The sequence below is a fragment of the Mauremys reevesii genome, linkage group 17 (genome assembly GCF_016161935.1).
Source record: "Mauremys reevesii isolate NIE-2019 linkage group 17, ASM1616193v1, whole genome shotgun sequence".
Taxonomy (NCBI): domain Eukaryota; kingdom Metazoa; phylum Chordata; order Testudines; family Geoemydidae; genus Mauremys; species Mauremys reevesii.
Window position 1 is genome coordinate 8,152,190 of NC_052639.1, and position 18,515 is coordinate 8,170,704.

Consider the following 18,515-nt stretch of genomic DNA (forward strand, 5'->3'; position numbering starts at 1 on the left):
CTTATGGGTCTGTTCCTAGAATCTAGGCTCCTTATTAAACAACTCCCAGCAGGTTTGTCACATGCTGTCCTCATCCCTTTCTCCACCCTCTGCATTTCCTGCCCCGCTCCAACCTCCAAACCAGACTGTGCAAACCTTCCCATCTCCGGTGTATTTGCTGTCCCTCTCTCTCCTGTAGGAACCCACCAGCAACCCGCTGATAATCCCTACCTGAACAGGCTCCTCTGCAGCCATTTCTCTCCCCTGTCTCATGGGAGGATGGGATGAGCTGGAGTGAAACATGGACGTCATTCTGCAGCGTGGGAGGGTGAGAAGGGCAGTGGTGGGGGTTACAGAACAGGCTTTAGTTAATTTCACAGGACGATTCCCCCAGGATCTTTCCCTGCACACAGACATCCTAGATTCTGCCATGCTGGGAACGTGCTCAATCTCTTTATTACAGTGCAGACCTGGCCCCTCCTGCCAGGCTAAGCCCACACAGACATTTTTAACCTCCCTTCTCCTTCCCCCGATCCCGTAACAAAGGCTGTGGCTACACTTAGCATTTCAAAGCGCTAAGTGTAGTCAAAGCGCCAGCGCTGGGAGAGAGCTCTCCCAGCGCTGTCTGTACTCCACCTCCCTGTGGGGAATAACGGACAGCGCTGGGAGCCGCGCTCCCAGCGCTGGGGCTTTGACCACACTGGCGCTTTGCAGCGCCGCAATTTGCAGCGCTGGAGAGGGTGTGTTTTCACACCCTGCTGCAGCGCTGCAAATTTGTAAGTGTAGCCAAGCCCATAGTCTCTGAACACAAGGCTAGAAAAGAGCAGAACCCAAGGAGTCACTGTGGGGGATTCCCTCGGACACTGACCCCATGGCAGCCGCACCCCAGCAGGAGGGAGATGGAGTCAGGAACTGGCTTTTCCTCTGTCTGAGCCTCATCTTTTCCACAGGAAAGTGACTCCACCCAGGGTGCAGTAATACACCTGCCTGGGCAGATAACAGATCTGGAAATCTCTCTCCAAACTCTTCTCTCCCATGGCCCCTTTCTCTCTCTTTCCCCTTCTCTCTCCTTTTCCTGTCCCCTCTCCTGCCCGTCTGGTAGGAAAGTCCCATTCCTGGGTAGTTTGCTCCCCCATGGCTGGATTTGCTCCTGCAATTGCTAATGGGACGAGAAATGAGGGGGCTCTTTGTGTAGAGTCATTTTAATGCCAGACCCCAGCATTTTCCCTTCATTTCTTTCAGTTACCTGGAGTCTGCGGTAGAATTTGTATTAACAGGGTCCAGGGCTGCCCCAAAGTGCTAGTACAAGCTGGGCCAGGCAGAGAAGCAGCTTAAATTAAGGTCACTTCCCAGCACAGAGCCCCTGCTGGGGGAGCAGCAGCTGCTAAGCCTGGTCTCCCAGATCACAATGGAGGCTGCAGCGTCTGACCCAGGAAGCTGAACCCCAATATCCTGAGCAGAGAGGGACAGAGCGTTTGAGCAGCTTCCCTCCTTTAGCTCTCTGGGGAGAGCAGCTAATGAGAGCCCCTCCTCACAGGGAGAACTGCTGATCTCATTTGCCCCACTGTCCATCCGGAGTCACTCCTTGTCTTTCCATGCAGTGACTCTGGATTAACAATGGTCTCAATGAAACCAGATTTCAGGAAGAAGGAGTCCAGAACGCTGGGCCAGGCAGAGAAGCAGCTTAAATTAAGGTCACTTCCCAGCACAGAGCCCCCGCTGGGGGAGCAGCAGCTGCTAAGCCTGGTCTCCCAGATCACAATGGAGGCTGCAGCGTCTGACCCACGAAGCTGAACCCCAATATCCTGAGCAGAGAGGGACAGAGCGTTTGAGCAGCTTCCCTCCTTTAGCTCTCTGGGGAGGGCAGCTAATGAGAGCCCCTCCTCACAGGGAGAGCTGCTGATCTCATTTGCCCCACTGTCCATCCGGAGTCACTCCTTGTCTTTCCATGCAGTGACTCTGGATTAACAATGGTCTCAATGAAACCAGATTTCAGGAAGAAGGAGTCCAGAACGCTGTGGAAGAGACCATTGTGTGGCATTTCTAGCCCCCTCCCCACCTGCCTCACCCCCCAGATCTAGGAAAAGAACTGGGGGGGGGGGGGGAAGAGCATGAATATTCCCTGCGGGACCAGAAGTTCCTGCAGTTTTCAAGAGGGGAGAAAAGACAAATCTGTGATTTCACCTGACAGTGTTTGGTAAGTGGATAGAAAGTTACCAGGGTGAGGGGACCTGGCTGGGGCTGCCTGGCGCGCTTGGAGCCAGGATTGTGGCACAAACTGATCCGGGAGCAGGATCAGGGTTAGCAGCAGCCCCCAGACACCCCCCAGTCCCCAGAGCCCCTGGCCAGGGCCCCAGACACCCCCAGAGCCCCAGCCAGGGTCCTGCCAGAACGCCCCTGGCCCCCCGGCCCCAGCGCCCCGGGCCAGGGGCCCCCGCCCCCCCCAGAGCCCCCCCAGCCCCGGGAGAGCTGGACACTGGCGATGGGCAGAGAAACGGGGGCACAAGCGGGGACAGGGAACTTCTCAGGGGTTGGGGAGGGGTCACCCTGGGGCTGCTCGTGGCTCTAGGGAGAAAGGGGGCGGGGGGGCGGGTGTCCCCACGGGGGGGCAGCGGTAAATCCGAGGGGGTCTCAGCCCCCCCCTTCTCTCCCCGCTCCTCGGGGGTCACCGGCTCCTCCCCCCCCCGGCCATGTCCGGGCTGCACCGACACTTCCCCCCCCCCGCCCCTCCGGGGGGGTTAATGAAGGTCTCTCTCGCCGCGATCTGCGCATGCCCAGAGCACAACGGCACAAACCCTTCTCCCGCCCGGGAGAGGCTCCAACGGCCCCGCACGAGCCAGGCAGAACCGCAGCGCCCCGCCCGCGTTCCCAGACCGGCTCCGTCTCCCTCGGTGACGTCACTTCCGCTCCAGGGAGAGTCCGGAACTACATCTCCCAGCCTGCCCCGGGGGCGCGTCCGCCCTCTCCAGCCCAGGCGAGGGAGGGGTCAGTAGCTGGAACTGCGCATGCTCCGTGCGAGCCTCGCTGGGGGCGGGAGAACAAAGCTGCTGCTGCCGCCTCCGTGTGAGCCGGTGAGTGAGAGACCGGGGGGCACGTGACTCTGCCCCGGGCGGGAGAAGCCTCGGAGCCGCCTCGGGGGGGGCGGGGGGTTAATTGGCTCCTGTCCCTGTTGGCGCCTCTCGCCCCCCCCGGCACAGAGTCTCTCCGGTTCTGCCCCGTTTCTCTCTCGGGGTCTCGCTCGGGCTGTAACATCCGGGGAGATTCGCCCCCCCCCCCCATGATCCGCTCTCTCGGCTCCCCGTGGCAAAGGGTCTCTGTGAGGGGTCGATTCCCGCAGTGCGAAGCTGTGGCCACCTCTGGGGTGGATCCATGGTGGCCACTATTAGCTAGTGACGGGCCATGGACCCTTCCCTTCCATTCTCCTGTTAAAGCAGCACCGCCCAGGGATCCCTCTGCCCGTGTGACTGGCCAGCAGGAGGCAGTGATAACTTTCTATCCACTTAGCAGACACAGTGAGGTAACACTGTTGCTGGGGTGGGGATGGGGTGTCTGTGTGGGGAGATTGGAGCTGAAGGGGCATTGTGGGAGGGGGAGGCCTCTGGGTGACTGGGCAGGGGGTACCCTACTCAAATTGGTGGGTTCTGGAGGTTGGGGGGGGGAGGGGTTCTGATGTGCCCAGCCCTGAGGCTGTGGGTCCTGGAGGTGGGTAGCACTGGGGACTTGTTGGTGCAGAACAGTGAGGGTGGGCGTCTCTTGGGGAGGCGGGGCAGGGGGTTAGAGGGAGCCTGGTGCTGTGCCAGGGGCTCGGTCGTGCCCAATGCACAGAACTGGGTGGGGGAGTGCCAGGCGCTAGGTCGGGATGCCAGGCAAGCAGAGGGAGGGGTCCCGTTGTAAAGCATCCGGGGGTCCCAGGCAAACGGCCTGGCAGGTCCTGCTGGAGGGCAGGTGGGGTCCTAGGCAGGCAGGCGGGGAATCCTGGGCAGGCAGTGAGGGACTGAATTCCCAGTGAGGGGTCCCCTGGGGGGGGTGGTCCCTGACTGTTGGGGGCTCTTGGTTGGGGGAACCTTTAGGATTCCCAGCCTGCCAGTGATGGTCTGGTGGGGGTTCTCTGGCCAGTGGGGTGCTGAGGGGTATCTGGAGTCCCTGTTCAGGGAGTTTGGGGGGTGGGTCCCAGGGACTATCTGGTGGGACTCTGGCTGCGGGGTCTGGGCTCTGGGTACTGGGGGTGTCTGGGGGGCCCTGGATGGAGGCTCTGGGGGCTGCTACTAACCATGCTCCTTCTCTCTGATCAGCTTGTGCCAGAATCCTGGCTCCAAGCACGTCCCAGCATTCCCCAGCCAGGCCCAGTCACCGTGATAACTTTCTAGCCACTTATCAAACATCTTGAAAACTCCAGGACCTTCCAGTTCCATTGGGAAAATTTGTGCCCCGAGTCCTTATACTAGATCTTGGGGGTGCGGCAGGTGGGAAGGGGGCTAGAAATGCCACACAATGGTCTCTTCCACAGCATTCTGGACTCATTCATTCTGAAATCTGGTTTCATTGAGACCATTGTTAATCCAGAGTCACTGCATGGAAAGACAAGGAGTGACTCCAGATGGACAGTGGGGCAAATGAGATCAGCAGTTCTCCCTGTGAGGAGGGGCTCTCATTAGCTGCTCTCCCCAGAGAGCTAAAGGAGGGAAGCTGCTCAAACGCTCTCTCCCTCTATGCCCGGGATATTGGGGTTCAGCTTCCTGGGTCAGACGCTGCAGCCTCCATTGTGATCTGGGAGACCAGGCTTAGCAGCTGCTGCTCCCCCAGCGGGGCTCTGTGCTGGGATGTGCCCTTAATTAAAGCTTTTTCTCTGCCTGGCCCAGGGGATGACTTTCTCCAGCTGGTCCTAGCCCCTTGGGGCAGCCCTGGGCCCTGTTAATGCAAAATCTGAGCCACAGACTCCAGGTTATTGAAAGACCTCAGGGAAAGTGCTGGGGACTGGCAAGAAGGTGACTCTGCACAAACAGCCTCTCCTCCCATTAGCAATTGCCAGGAGCAAATCCAGCCATGGGAGAGCAAAGCCCCCAGGAATGGGACTTTCCCAGCCAGTGGGACAGGGAGAGAGGACAGGGGAAGGAGAGACTGAAAGGGGCAGTGGGAGAAATGAGTGGGGGGGAGAGATTTCCAGCTCTCTAGTCCACCCAGAGGCATGTATTGCAGCATCCCTGGGCAGAACCACTTTCCAGTGATCAAGAAAAGGATCAGACAGAGGAAAAGCTGGTTCTTGAGCGTCTCCCTCTTTCAAGTATGGATAATTATGATCCGCTCCTACCTACCTCAACACACTCACTCTTCCCCAGCACACACACACTGTCTCTCCCCACACACAAACAGTCTCCACACTGCAGCTGAAAAGCAGCTGGCAATCTAGTAGGATGACCCTGGAACAATGGGATAGAGAAACCTGCATCACTGAAAGTGCAGCCACAAAGACACCACACACCAGCTTCCCCTAGCTGGCAAGAATCAAACCTCCACAGAAAGATCCCTATGGTATTGTAGGCCAGCTTCCTAAAGCATCAGCCTCAACCACTTAACACTGGGGCCTGTCTACACTCTGGTTCTGTTCTCACTGAAGGATCATTTCCAATTGTTCGCTCAGACCAGCTTGCCCTGCACCCTCACTGCTGTGCAGCTCTGGATGTGTGGCCATGGCTGAACAGCAAGAATTCCTGCCCATTGTTTGCTTCCTGCCTTGGCAATTCAGACAGTCCCTTTTCCCAACATATCTCCAGCACATCAGTCCCTGGCTGGGTCTCCTGGGCAGTGGAAAACATCCCTTGTTTGGTGCTGCCAAGGGGATCGTGCATAGCGGAGATATCTCTCGGCTTGGATCAAAGGGGAATGTTGGATAGAATTTATCACACAACCCTCCCTGCTCCCCATAGCCCCATGGGGAGAATGTAGAGTCATTCCTCCCCTGCACTCCCAGAAGAGTTGCTAGGACTCCTTCCTGCCAGCTACTCACCCCTGGCTTCATCCTTAGCTCCTAGGATCTTTCTGCTCCAAAGGCTCCATAGTCCTGGGGTGGGGAGGGTGTCACTGCACAGTCTCAAACACAAGGGAGGTTTCTGGAATTGAAGGAAGGAGCAGAAAATGGAGAGGAAAGAAACAGAGAGAAAACGCTTCATTTCTCTCCTCTCCCCCCCCCCCATCAAGAAATGTTACCAAGGACCAGCGTTAGAGGAAATGGTGCCCTGGGCAAGACTTGTACTTTGGCAAAGTTCATAGAATCATAGAATCATAGAATTCAAGATCAGAAGGGACCATTATGATCATCTAGTCTGACCTCCTGCAAGATGCAGGCCACAGAAGCCGATCCACCCACTCCTTAAGCAAGCGACCCCTGCCCCATGCTTCGGAGGAAGGCGAAAAACCTCCATGGCCACTGCCAATCTACCCTGGAGGAAAATTCCTTCCCAACCCCAAATATGGCGGTCAGCTCAACCCCGAGCATGCGGGCAAGACTCTCCAGCCATACCCTCTGGAAAAAGGCTAACAATATCCTATCATTGACCCATTGTACTAATTACCAGTGTGTCACTTAATTGACCTATTGACTAAGCCCGTTATCCTATCATACCATCTCCTCCATAAGCTTATCTAGCTTAATCTTAAAGTCATGGAGGTCCTTCGCCCCCACTGTTTCCTTCGGCAGGCTGTTCCAGAATTGCACTCCTCTGATGGTGACAATTTATATCCGTTTGTCCTCGTGTCCACATTAGCACTGAGTTGAATTAATTCCTCTCCTTCCCTGGTATTTATCCCTCTGATATATTTAAAGAGTGCAATCATATCTCCTCTTATCCTTCTTTTGGTTAAGGAAAATCAACCGAGCTCCTCAAGTCTCCTTTTGTACGACAGGCTTTCCATTCCTCGGATCATTCTAGTGGCCCTTCTTTGTACCCGTTCCAGTTTGAATTCATCCTTCTTAAACATGGGAGACCAAATCTGCACACAATACTCCAAATGAGGTCTCACCAACGCCTTATATAATGGGACTAGCACCTCCTTATCTCAACTAGAAATACCTCGCCTAATGCATCCCAAGACCGCATTAGCTTTTTTAACGGCCACATCACATTGCCTACTCATAGTCATCCTACGATCAACCAGGACGCCTAGGTCCTTCTCCTCCTCCGTTACTTCCAACTGGTGCGTCCCCAGCTTATAACTAAAGTTCTTGTTAGTCATCCCTAAATGCATAACCTTACACTTCTCACTATTGAATTTCATCCTGTTACTAATACTCCAGTTTACAAGGTCATCCAAATCTCCCTGGAGGATATCCCGATCCTTTTCCGAATTGGCAATACCTCCCAACTTTGTGTCATCCGCAAACTTTATCAGCCCACTCCTACTTTTGGTTCCGAGGTCAGCGATAAATAGATTGAATAAAATCGGACCCAAAACCGAACCTTGAGGAACTCCACTGGTAACCCCCCTCCAACCCGACAGTTCACCCTTCAATACGACCCTCCTCTTTAACCAGCTCCTTATCCACCTCTGGATTTTCATTTCGATACCCATCTTTTCCAATTTAACCAGTAATTCCCCATGCGGTACCGTATCAAACGCCTTACTGAAATCAAGATATATTAGATCCACCGCATTTCCCTTGTCTAAAAAATCTGTTACTTTCTCAAAGAAGGAGATCAGGTTGGTTTGGCACGATCTACCTTTCATAAAACCATGCTGTAATTTGTTCTTGGTTCAGGCTTGTAGCAGTGATGGAATAAACTGCAGGTTCAAATCAAGTCTCTGGAGTACATCCACAACTGGGATGGGCCATTCAGTCCTTTGTACAGAGCTTCAGTTTGTAGCCAAGTCCCTCCAGAGGTAGGAAGCAGGACTGAAGACAAGATGGAGATGAGGCATCAGTCTTTTATAGTCTCTTGCCATGTGGTCTTTGCTTTCTTTATCCCAAGGACACTCTATCCAGCACGTGACATCGAAAAACCTTAGATTTCTGTCCATAGGCAGGTCCCTGCACAACTTGCTGAGCCACAAGGCATATCTGCCTTCTCTCAATGGGTCAATTGTGTAGCTGATGGTCCTTAATGGGCCATCAAGCAGGCTAGGCAGAGCTGATACCAATTTGTCTGGCTGGGCTGTTCCCCAGAAGCATAGCACAAGTTGGAAATACAGGCAGCATAGAGCCAATATTCATAATGTCAACTACAAAAATGATACATATCTAGAGATAGCATAATTATAATCAGCCAATCATAACCTCTCCCTAGACCCTTTATGTGACCACCTTTATACAATATTGGCTGCAAATATAGAACAGTGATTGGAACGGTGATCTATACAGTTAAAGATTATGTCAAGAATGTCGCAGGAGGTGACATGGTATCAGCGAGACTGATACTGGAATACGGCCTCCAGTTTTGGTGTCCTCATTTGAAAAAGATGGTGTGAAATTGGAGTTGAGGCAGCAAAGAGCCACCAAATGTTCTGAGGGCTGGAGAAAAATGCCTTCTAGTGAGCTATTGAAAGAGCTCAACCTGTTTAGCTTCTCAAAAGAAGATTGAAAGGTGACTTCATTGAAATGCTGAAGTGCCTTACTGGAGAGGAAAGATTGGCTATTAAAGGGCTCTTTAATGTAGCAGAGAAAGGCATAAAAAAAACCAATGGCTGGAAGGTGAAAAGAGACAAATTCATATTACAATTAAGGCACAAATATTCAACAGCAAGGATGATTCACTACAGGAACAAGCTACCAAGGAAAGTGGTGGATTCTCCGTCTCGTGACGTCATTTCATGAAGACTAGATGCCTTTCTGGAATGTGTTTGACCCAAAAGTAGCTAGTGTGTCATACAGGAGGCCTGTGATATGCAGGGGTCAGATTAGATGCTCTAATGGTCTCTTCTGGCAATAAAGTCGATTAATTTCTTTAAAGCTGAATGTAGCATTGGGAGCAGCAGCGTCTGATGTTTTCCTGTCTAGCCGGCTTGCTTCCTAGAACGAATGCTCCTTGAGTGGGGTGATCCACAGGGAGTAGCTCAAACCTCCAAAGTGCCTGGCCAGGGGCAGGACATTAGCACAGCAAGGGAGGGGTGTGGCAGTGACATCACAAAGGCCTTTTGCAGGACCTCAGACTATTGGCCAAAGGCGGTGGGGAGGTGGTGACCTCACAGAGAGATGCTGACATCAGCCAAGCAGGACAGGGCGAGGGGCCAGGAAACTTCAGAGACCCTGTGGCTTTGCTTCAGCAAGTCTCCTTCTCCAGGTCTCTCTTTGAGGACTGGGGAGTATTGGGGTTCACGCCTGAGCGCCAGGAGGAACCTCTTTCGAGTTTTCTCCTTCCCTTTTAGTGATTTTACTTGAAAACAGCCGACCCTGTTTAGAAGTTAAGAGCCTCCTCGAGGTTTGAAACTGTTCAGTCTGATCCATCTGGTGACAGTTGAATTCATGGAAAACATGATCTTAAGGAGGCAGAATTTTATTCCAAACCTGGGATCTTGTCCCTTAGAATCACTGAGGACACTAGGGTTTGTCCTTTTTGTTTCACCTTTTCCTCCATCCATCCCTCCTTTCTCTTCCTCTCTTGCTTCTTTTCTCCTTTTTCCAGTTCCCCTCCTAACACCAGGAGAGGGTGTGTGTGTGTGTGTGTGTGTGTGTGTTGCGGGGGTGTGCTCGGCAGCTCTCACTGTGGGAGGTCCACCCCAAACTGTGGAGCTGCAGTAGTGCTGGGGCATTGATCCCTGCCAGTGACCTGGGCCATCCTTTGAGCTCTCTGGTGAGACCCCTCAGCCTCCCATCCTCAGTTTATATCCTGATTGTCTGAGCAGGGGGTTAATGACAGGGAGGAGACTCAAGGCCTTTTTGTTCTCTTTTAAGTCCAAGTAAATAAGTCATAACCACTTATATTTTTGATGGATTTTGCTGCCTCTCTGCATTAATTGTCTCTGAGCAGTTCATGATTCTCTCTAACATTGCAGTTCTCCTAAAACACTGGCTGAATAATTACTGTGCATACTTGTTGGTCTGGAGCTCATCTGAGAGCACTTTATTGAGGTCATTCAATGTATGAAATTCAAGATCTGATGGTTAATATGAAAATCAGTGTTAGGGGAAATGGTGCCCTGGGCAAAACTTGTACTTTGGCAAAGTTCTTGGTTCAGGCTTGTAGCAGTGATGGAATAAACTGCAGGTTCAAATCAAGTCTCTGCAGTACATCCACAACTGGGATGGGCCATTCAGTCTTTGTACAGTGCAGGGGGTTAATGACAGGGAGGAGACTCAAGGCCTTTTGTTCTCTTTTAAGACCAAGTAAATAAGTCATAACCACTTATATGTTTGATGGATTTTGCTGCTTCTCTGCATTAATGAGGCAAGTATTAAGCCTCATTCAAAGACCAGGGGTCACTATATTACTCCACAGTCAATCAATGCAGTTGTAGATAAATCTCTGCATTATGCATTTTGTATAACTTGTATATGACTTTGTATTGAACCTTGGTAATATGTTATAGCGGGCCCCTAAGGTAGTGTAATTAAGGTAAAAGAAAAGTGTCTTTTGCTAGAAGTAGAATAAGATCTCCCCACTCGGTAATCAACTGCCCTGTTGCATGAATGAGGTGTGACTGAGGAAGGCGTGGAGGCAGTACCTCCAGACAGCTGCAATCCTTGGAGAGGGGCTGGCAGCCCAACCAAGGACAATCAAGCTTGGCAAGTGGGCTGACTAGAGAAGAGCAGACATACTGATGGCCTCGGGGATAAGAAGCAAACACCTTCCTGTGGGAACCACCCCCAGCCCAGAGAAAAGCATCTCGAAGGACCAACAGACACCGTCACAGAGTTTGACTCTGCGAGATTTGCCCTCTCCATCCACCGACTCGCTGCTTGCCTCCTCACCCCCACCCCAAGTATAAAGCCTCATTCAAAGACCCAAGGAGTCACTATATTACTGCACAGAGCCCTCCCCGACGAACTCTGCCCTCACCTGCCTCAGGCTCTGCAAGGAGTTTGGGTCGGGCGAGGAGGTCTGGGGTGCAGGCCCTGGGTTGGGGCAGGGGTTTGGGGTGTGGGATGGTTGAGAGGTTGGGCTCTGGAATGGAGTTTGGGTGCTGGGTGCAGGTTGGGGGGGGAGGCCCAGAAGTGGGGCAGCAGGGGGTGTGGGTGGAGGGGGCAGAGCCCAGGACTGGGGCAGCAGGGAGATTCAGGGAGGAGCCCAGGGCTGGGGTGGGGGCAGTCAATTTTTTTTTGCTTGGGACAGCAAAAAACCTAGAGTTGGCCCTATCTCCACCCACCGTGAGATAGGTAGGAGCGGATCCTTATTATCCGTACTTGAAATAGGGAGAAGATAAGGCTGAGAAAGGATAATTAACTTGTCTTAGGTCGCATAATCAGTGGCAGAGTTGGGAATAAGACCCAAGAGCCCTGATTTTCAAACTAAGCATCGGATCTTAAATTTCCTACATTGAATGATCTGAGTAAAGTGCTCTCAGATGAGCTCCAGACCAGCAACAGTGCACAGTAAGTATTCAGCTGGTATTTTAGGAGAACTGCAATGTTAGAGAGAATCATGAACTGCTCAGAGACAATTAGTGCAGAGAAGCAGCAAAAGTCATCACCCATACCACTGCTTATGACTTATTTACTTGGTCTTAAAAAAGAACAACAAGACCTGAGTCTCCTCTCTGGCAATAACCCCCTGCTCAGCCAATCAGGGTAGAAACTGAGGATGGGAGGCTGAGAGTTCTCACCAGAGAGCCCAAAGGATGGCCCAGGTCACTGGTGGGGATCACTGCCCCGCAACACACACACACACACACAACCCTCTCCTGGTTTTGGGAGGGGAACAGAAGAAAGGATAAAAGAAGCAAGAGACGAAGAGAAAGGAGGGAGGGAGGGATGGATGAAAAGGTGAAACAAAGGACAAACCCCAATGTCCCCAGTGAATCTAAGGGACAAAATCCCAGGTACACAATAAAATTCTGCCTCCTTAAGCTCGTTTTTTTCCATGCCTAGAATTCAACTCTCACCAGATGACTGAGACTGAACAGGTTTCAAACCTCGAGGGGGCTTCTGGCTGTGATTTGTCAGTCCTCAAAGGCCAGCCAGGTGACTGTAAATAACTTACAATCACTAGGAAAAATTAGTATCAAGATTCCAACTCTAGCAGTCAGACAACATTGGTTCAATTTACAAGAGATTACTTTTTATATTCCTTGGTTTCCCCCAAATTAGGAAGGGCCTGTGACCACAGGTCCTGCAGGGTACAAAAGGTAGGTCTACATCCCTTTTCTCTTTGTGCATAGTCCTGCCTGCTCCCTTTTCAGTTTCAGTTCTGCTACCACAGTACTGATCAGCACATTCTTCAGTAGCATAGGGAAGGGCAGGCACCATCACACAAGGACTATTACACAGAGACCTGCCAAATGCACACAGCAAACAAATGAAAACAAGAGATGAAAATGTTATTTTTTCATTAATCCCTTTCAGTGACAGCAACCTCCGTGGCTAATTGTAACAATAGTAGATGCAGCATTTTCTGATTGAAATGATTTTCAAGTTGTGGGTGCCCCTTTATGAACAATAATTGCCTACATCTGTGACACAAGTACTTTTCAATTCCATTAAACCTGGGGTTTTGCTCAATTACACACGATATCTTGGAATTTTTCTGGCATATTCATCATCACATACATCACCTACAAGACTCCTGCCATAACAAGGGTTCTTTATAGGGTTTGAAATTATTAAAGTGACCCAGCACTTTTCAATTGTAACAGCTCAGGACAAAGTAGATCTCCCTGATCCCACTTATGTAGCTATTTAAATGTAACCTAGTTATAAGGTGGCCTAACTTACTGATATTTTTGACACGTTTTCAAAAAGTGGCCTCTATTTAAATCCATGCAAATATCTGTATGCACACTTTCTGAGCACTGCAAGTCTGAATCTATCACCTGTGCATGCATCTGCTGTTACCTGAAACATGCACATGCTGCTATTTGCATGAAAACTTCTACACGCCTGAATAGAGGAGGATCCTTTGAAAATGTGGCCTTTTAATTATATTTCATACTCCACAAGAGTAGCCTAAAAACAACAACGGGATATAATAAGGCCCTGGCATCAAATGAATAAGGAACAATATAAAAAAATCAGCAGCACTTTATAAAGAGGACAGGAACAAAATATACAGTAACCATAAAACCAACAGATAAAACCCAGATTTCCCCAGGTGCAATCTAACAGGACAATTTTGCCTTCATAACTCTAGCAATACTCATCTATTTCAGCATGTAATGATCCTGTTTAGAAACAATAAACTCTGGCCCCGGTGCTTGTACATGTTCACTTTGTTGAGTGTGGCTCACATATCTGGACCTCCCAGCTGTTAACAGCTTCACCAACCACCCCTCTGTCTTTGCTTCTGTGTATGTCACTTCATTCTGGCTCTGCAAGGTGTCTGAAGTCCCAAATGCCACTTGTCCTTCTGTAAACCTATCCCAGCGGTATCCCTCCCCCAACTGCCTCCTTTGTGGTTCAATTCTACACCATTGAAATCAATGGAATTTTTTCCATTGACTTCAATTAGAGCAAGATCGGGCCCTTCAGCAATTTCCACCCAGTTCTTTCTATTATGATTTGTACCAATCAGGGTTCGGGGCCTCATTGTTCTAGGCACTGTCTAACAAAACAATGGTCCCGTGCCCCAAATATTCTGCAGCATCATGCAAAAGATGCCAGAAATGCACTCCAGCGAATTACCTTGATAACCTCTGGTGTAATCTTTCTTAATATCTGTGGTTTCTAATTCTATCAATTACTAGACAATTAAATTAAGGGGGTTAAATTACACAGTGGTTTCTGAGAGCAACTGTTTTGAAAATCCAGTTAAAAATGTATTTTAAAGGTAAATAAATGCCTAATCTTTGCCTGAAACACAAGCAATATGAATTTTTTTAAATGTGTGCTACCATCTCCAAGCCTCATCCTCTCTCCAGTGAAATCCTCTTCAAATGCCTGCACTTTTTCATTTCCACCCATGCCCTTTCCCTTTTTGCCTTTACAGAGCTATTAAATTTGTTAGTCTCTAAGGTGCCACAAGTACTCCTCATTCTTTATGCTTAATGATGTACTTCTAATAAAGAATTTAATTCTATTTTTGCCTAGAGTGACTCTGACTTTCAAATTATATTTAAGCATAGGAACTTATGGAATGGTTTAGGAATAAAAATAAATTAACATGTACAGAAATATGAAATAGAAAAACAAATAGGACAATTTCACTGCTCTACATGGGAAAACCCACACAGAGCTTATTTCATCTTGTGAAGTTTTCTGCAGACTAAGCTAAGGGGGGGGAAAAGAAAGAGTTTCTCTAATTGTTTTAAACCACGGATGAAAAGAACCTAACATGATCACCCTTGATTAACATGCTTATTATATAATATATAAACAGGGAAACCAGGGAGACAACCCTGGGCCACGAAAATAAATAAGGAAGCTTTCACAAGAATCAAAACAAAGCATCATTCAGAATCTGTAAACAACTGAGCCCGCTGATCCTAAAACTCATATTATAGGTAGACATGTACCTCTTTCTCTCTATTTGAAATATTTAGATATCATCCTTAATGTTTTATTATTCTTCATGTCTCCACATTAATCCGTTTTATATTGATAGTTCCCAATGTATCCTCTGCCAAGAAATGGACTTTGTGCAGAGAAAAATCCATTTTCTAGTGCCAAAGATATTGATAATTAACATTTATGTCATGAAACTTGTAATACCAGTTTGCTAAAATAAAGCTAAGCTTTTCATTATTATTTTAGAGTTTAATTTAGTCATCCAAGGTTACTCAGCTTCATGTTTATAAATTATACAGGGCAGGGACTTAACTCCTCTTGATCGACCTGTTTTGGAATTATGACTGTACAAGTAAGGAGGTTCATAACCTTGTTTGAATATCTGATCCGGCCTTGAAAGAAGGTGATTTATGGGATCGACAAACCCTCATCATTTCAAGAATCGGCATCTGAGAACAAGATTTTCCTCTATAACACAAAGAGCGGAGCAAATCAGTTAAGTCTCTACTAGAAGCTACAACTTTGTTTATGTAAGAGTCATACAAGGTTACAAGGTCTGAGAATAGTCTGCCAGTAAGAGTATGGATTTTAGAACAAATAAATAGCTACATACTGCATAAAAATTGGAAGTTTTGAAACTACTTCTCTGATAATTCAGCACTAGCCATGCTACAGCATGTTCTAATTTACCATTTGGTATATGCTTTTGAAAATACTGAAAGTACATGCCAGTGGTCAACTAAATCATAGAAAATTCAAGCCCTATTTTACATGATGGGTGAGACATTGAAAACTGCATGACTTAGAAATGCCAGTCCCATTAAAAGTTAATGAGACTTATGTTCCTAAATCACTTACTCTCTTTTGAAAATCTCACCCATTTTCGTTTCAGGGCTACTGCTGCCAATCACCAGTATTTTTAAGATAGTACATTTTTTGTAATTATCTGGCATAATAAAAGCACCAAAATTGTTTCCTGGAGAAAAACAAATCCAGAAACCCTAAAATACTGCAGCACTTCTGTTTCACTTTCTGTACCAATGATGAGAGGATTCTGTGAAGACAGACTTTTTTTTACAGGATCTGAAAAATTTCTATAGTAATCAAACATATATGCCCATATTAAGCACCATAGACTGCCAAATTCCAGAGAAACAGAAAACACTCTAGACTTGTGCATGGAATTGCTTTTATGTGTTATTTCAAATGCCCTTCCTGAAGTTCTTATGGTGATCTGCAGAGGGAGGGGGGAAGAATTCTGAAGATAAAAGTAAATTCCAGTGCCATTTCTATGATTGTGGAACCATGGGAAGCCAGGGGCACTGAATTTATCACAGTATTTACATTACTGTTACAAATCCAAATGTTTCACCTATTTTCTAGGAATACTTCACCTTGGTTCAAAAGAACCAAGCAAAATCACGATGCAACGGTAATACAATTAGGGCATTACCGATGCACCCAAACTTGTAGATTGTGCAAGGAATATCAGGTTGCAACCTGTATAAGTGCAGGTAACTGTGCAAAAAGGGGCTAAAACTGATTTTCTTTAATAATTGTATTCTCTGCCATGCATTGTCAGGGATTGAAGAAAGCACATGCCCAGCTTTCATTATCTGAAGATAACCTTCCAAATGTAAACCAGTGCAGACCTGTCTTCCTGAGTCTGCAAACTGGCAGTTCCAGAGCTTCTATTCCGCCTCACAATGCTGCCAAGCACTAGCAGCTTTGGTCAGTTTCACTGCTGTTATTCAGAACCCCAGGGGTGACGGTAAAACTGAGAAAAATGGTGCCTCTTTCAGGAAAAGTAAGTTCAAGCAGAATCAGGCACTGGAGCTATTCATAGAGAAGCTCAATCCCCGCTTCCCTCCTCCCATGGAGTAGGAGGAGGGAGGGGATTTCTCCCTTTGGGTCTTGAAAAAACAAGAGTGAAAAACAGGGTGCTGGGCTATGGGGGGGATCTGTGTGTGTCAGGGCACTCTTGGTCTGTGTGGGGCATTGTGCAGTTATGGTGTGGGGCTGTGGGAAGGGCACTGGGAGGGAGGAAGGAAGGAGGGGACATCGGTGTGTTTTGGGAAACTAGAGCGTGGGGGTTTCTGTGTGGGGTGCTGGGCAGCTGTGGTGGGGCTGTGGGCAGGGGTGTGCTGGGCGAGGTGTGTGTGCACAGCACTGTGCATTTGTGGTGGAAGAGTTGTAGGGGGGTGCTGGGCAGGGGAGCTCTGTGGCACAGCATGGGCGCACCCCAATAGGAAAGGGCACGCTGGTAGCACAGGGCCAGGCGGGCCAGTGTGCCTCTGCCTCCCAACGGGGCTGCGCACCTGTGTCTGTCTGTCTCCCCCCCAGCTCCACCAACGTGGCCTGATAGTTCACGCTTGCGATCTGGTCACACTCCCCTCCTCCATCCTTCACTCCCTTCCTGCGTCCCCAGCCCTGTCCTCTGTCCCGTCCGTCTCCATCCGTCCCTGCCCCTTCATCCCCTCGGTCCCTGCGTCCCCCCAGCCCTGTCCTCTGTCCCGTCCCGTCTCCATCCGTCCCTGCCCCCTTCGTCCCCTCCGTCCCGTCCCTGCATCCCCCCAGCCCTGTCCTCTGTCCCGTCCCGTCTCCATCCGTCCCTCCCCCATCGTCCCTCCGTCCCGTCCCTGCATCCCCCCAGCCCTGTCCTCTGTCCCGTCCTGTCTCCATCCGTCCCTGCCCCCTCCGTCCCCTCGGTCCCGTCCCTGCATCCGCCGCTGAGCGGGGGGGCGGACTCCTCCTCGGTGACGTCATTGCCGCGCGCTGCCAGCAGCTGCTTTGACCGCGTCACGGCCCAGCCTTACCCCCCTTCCTGCCCCACGTGTTCCGAGAACGTTTGTTTTGGTGGTTGCCGCGGCGACAGTGGGCGGAGCCCGGGTGACCACGCTGGTTGGGCGGGGGCAGAGGGCGGTGACGTCACAAGTGGGGGCGGTGTCACAGTTCCGAACGGACAGTGTCAGCGCTCTGGGCGCGAGCCCCGCCCGCGAGGACACCCCCCTCCACCCCCCGCGCACCAGCTCGCAGTAGCAGCGGCTCCCCCCGGCAGCGGCGCGAGCAGGGAATCCCCGGGAGCCGTCTCGCGCCGCCCCCTGCTGCTGCTGCTGCCGCCCGGCGGCGGGACCGCAGCTGGCCCCGCCCCTGCTCCGGAGGGCCCGTCCGAGCTGTAATTAAAGGGTTTTGTCTGGCAACTTTTTCATATTTTTGGTGCAACGTTTTACCCCCTTTGAGCCTCTCCCCAGCTGGACTCTCCGCCGGGCTCCCAGCCCGAGCAGCCCCTGACACTTCCATGGGGTGGGGTGTCCCCGCTCCCCTGGCACTTGATGGATCTCGGTGGCACAGCAGCGTGGATCCGGGTCCCGAGCAGCGGCGGCGTTACAGGGCTGTCTGGTTCTCTCCCCCGTGCTGTCTGCAGGCAGCCACCCGGCCAATTGGACACGGCTCTCAGCGGCACGCTGCTGCCCTCCCTGGCGATCCTCGCGGCGGGCAGGGAGAAAGCCCTGAGGCAGGCAGGTGTCAGCAATGCGAGTATCCCTCCCCACCCTGCACAGCCTGCCCGGTGCTCCGCGGTGCCCGGTGCTGGATCGCAGCGCAGGGGAGCTGCCCGGCCCCACCTGGCGAGAGGGACCGGGACTGAGCTGGGCTGCAAATGAACGGGAGGGGACGGATGGAGACAGGGGACGGGACAGAGGACCGGGCTGGGGGATGCAGGGACGGGACGGAGGGACGAAGGGGCAGGGACGGATGGAGACAGGGACGGGACAGAGGACCGGGCTGGGGGACGCAGGGACGGGACAGAGGGGACGGAGGGGCAGGGACGGATGACAGGGACGGATGGAGGACAGGGCTGGGGATGCAGGGCGGACGGAGGGGCCGAAGGGGGCAGGGACGGATGGAGACAGGGACCGGGACAGAGGACCGGGCTGGGGGATGCAGGGAC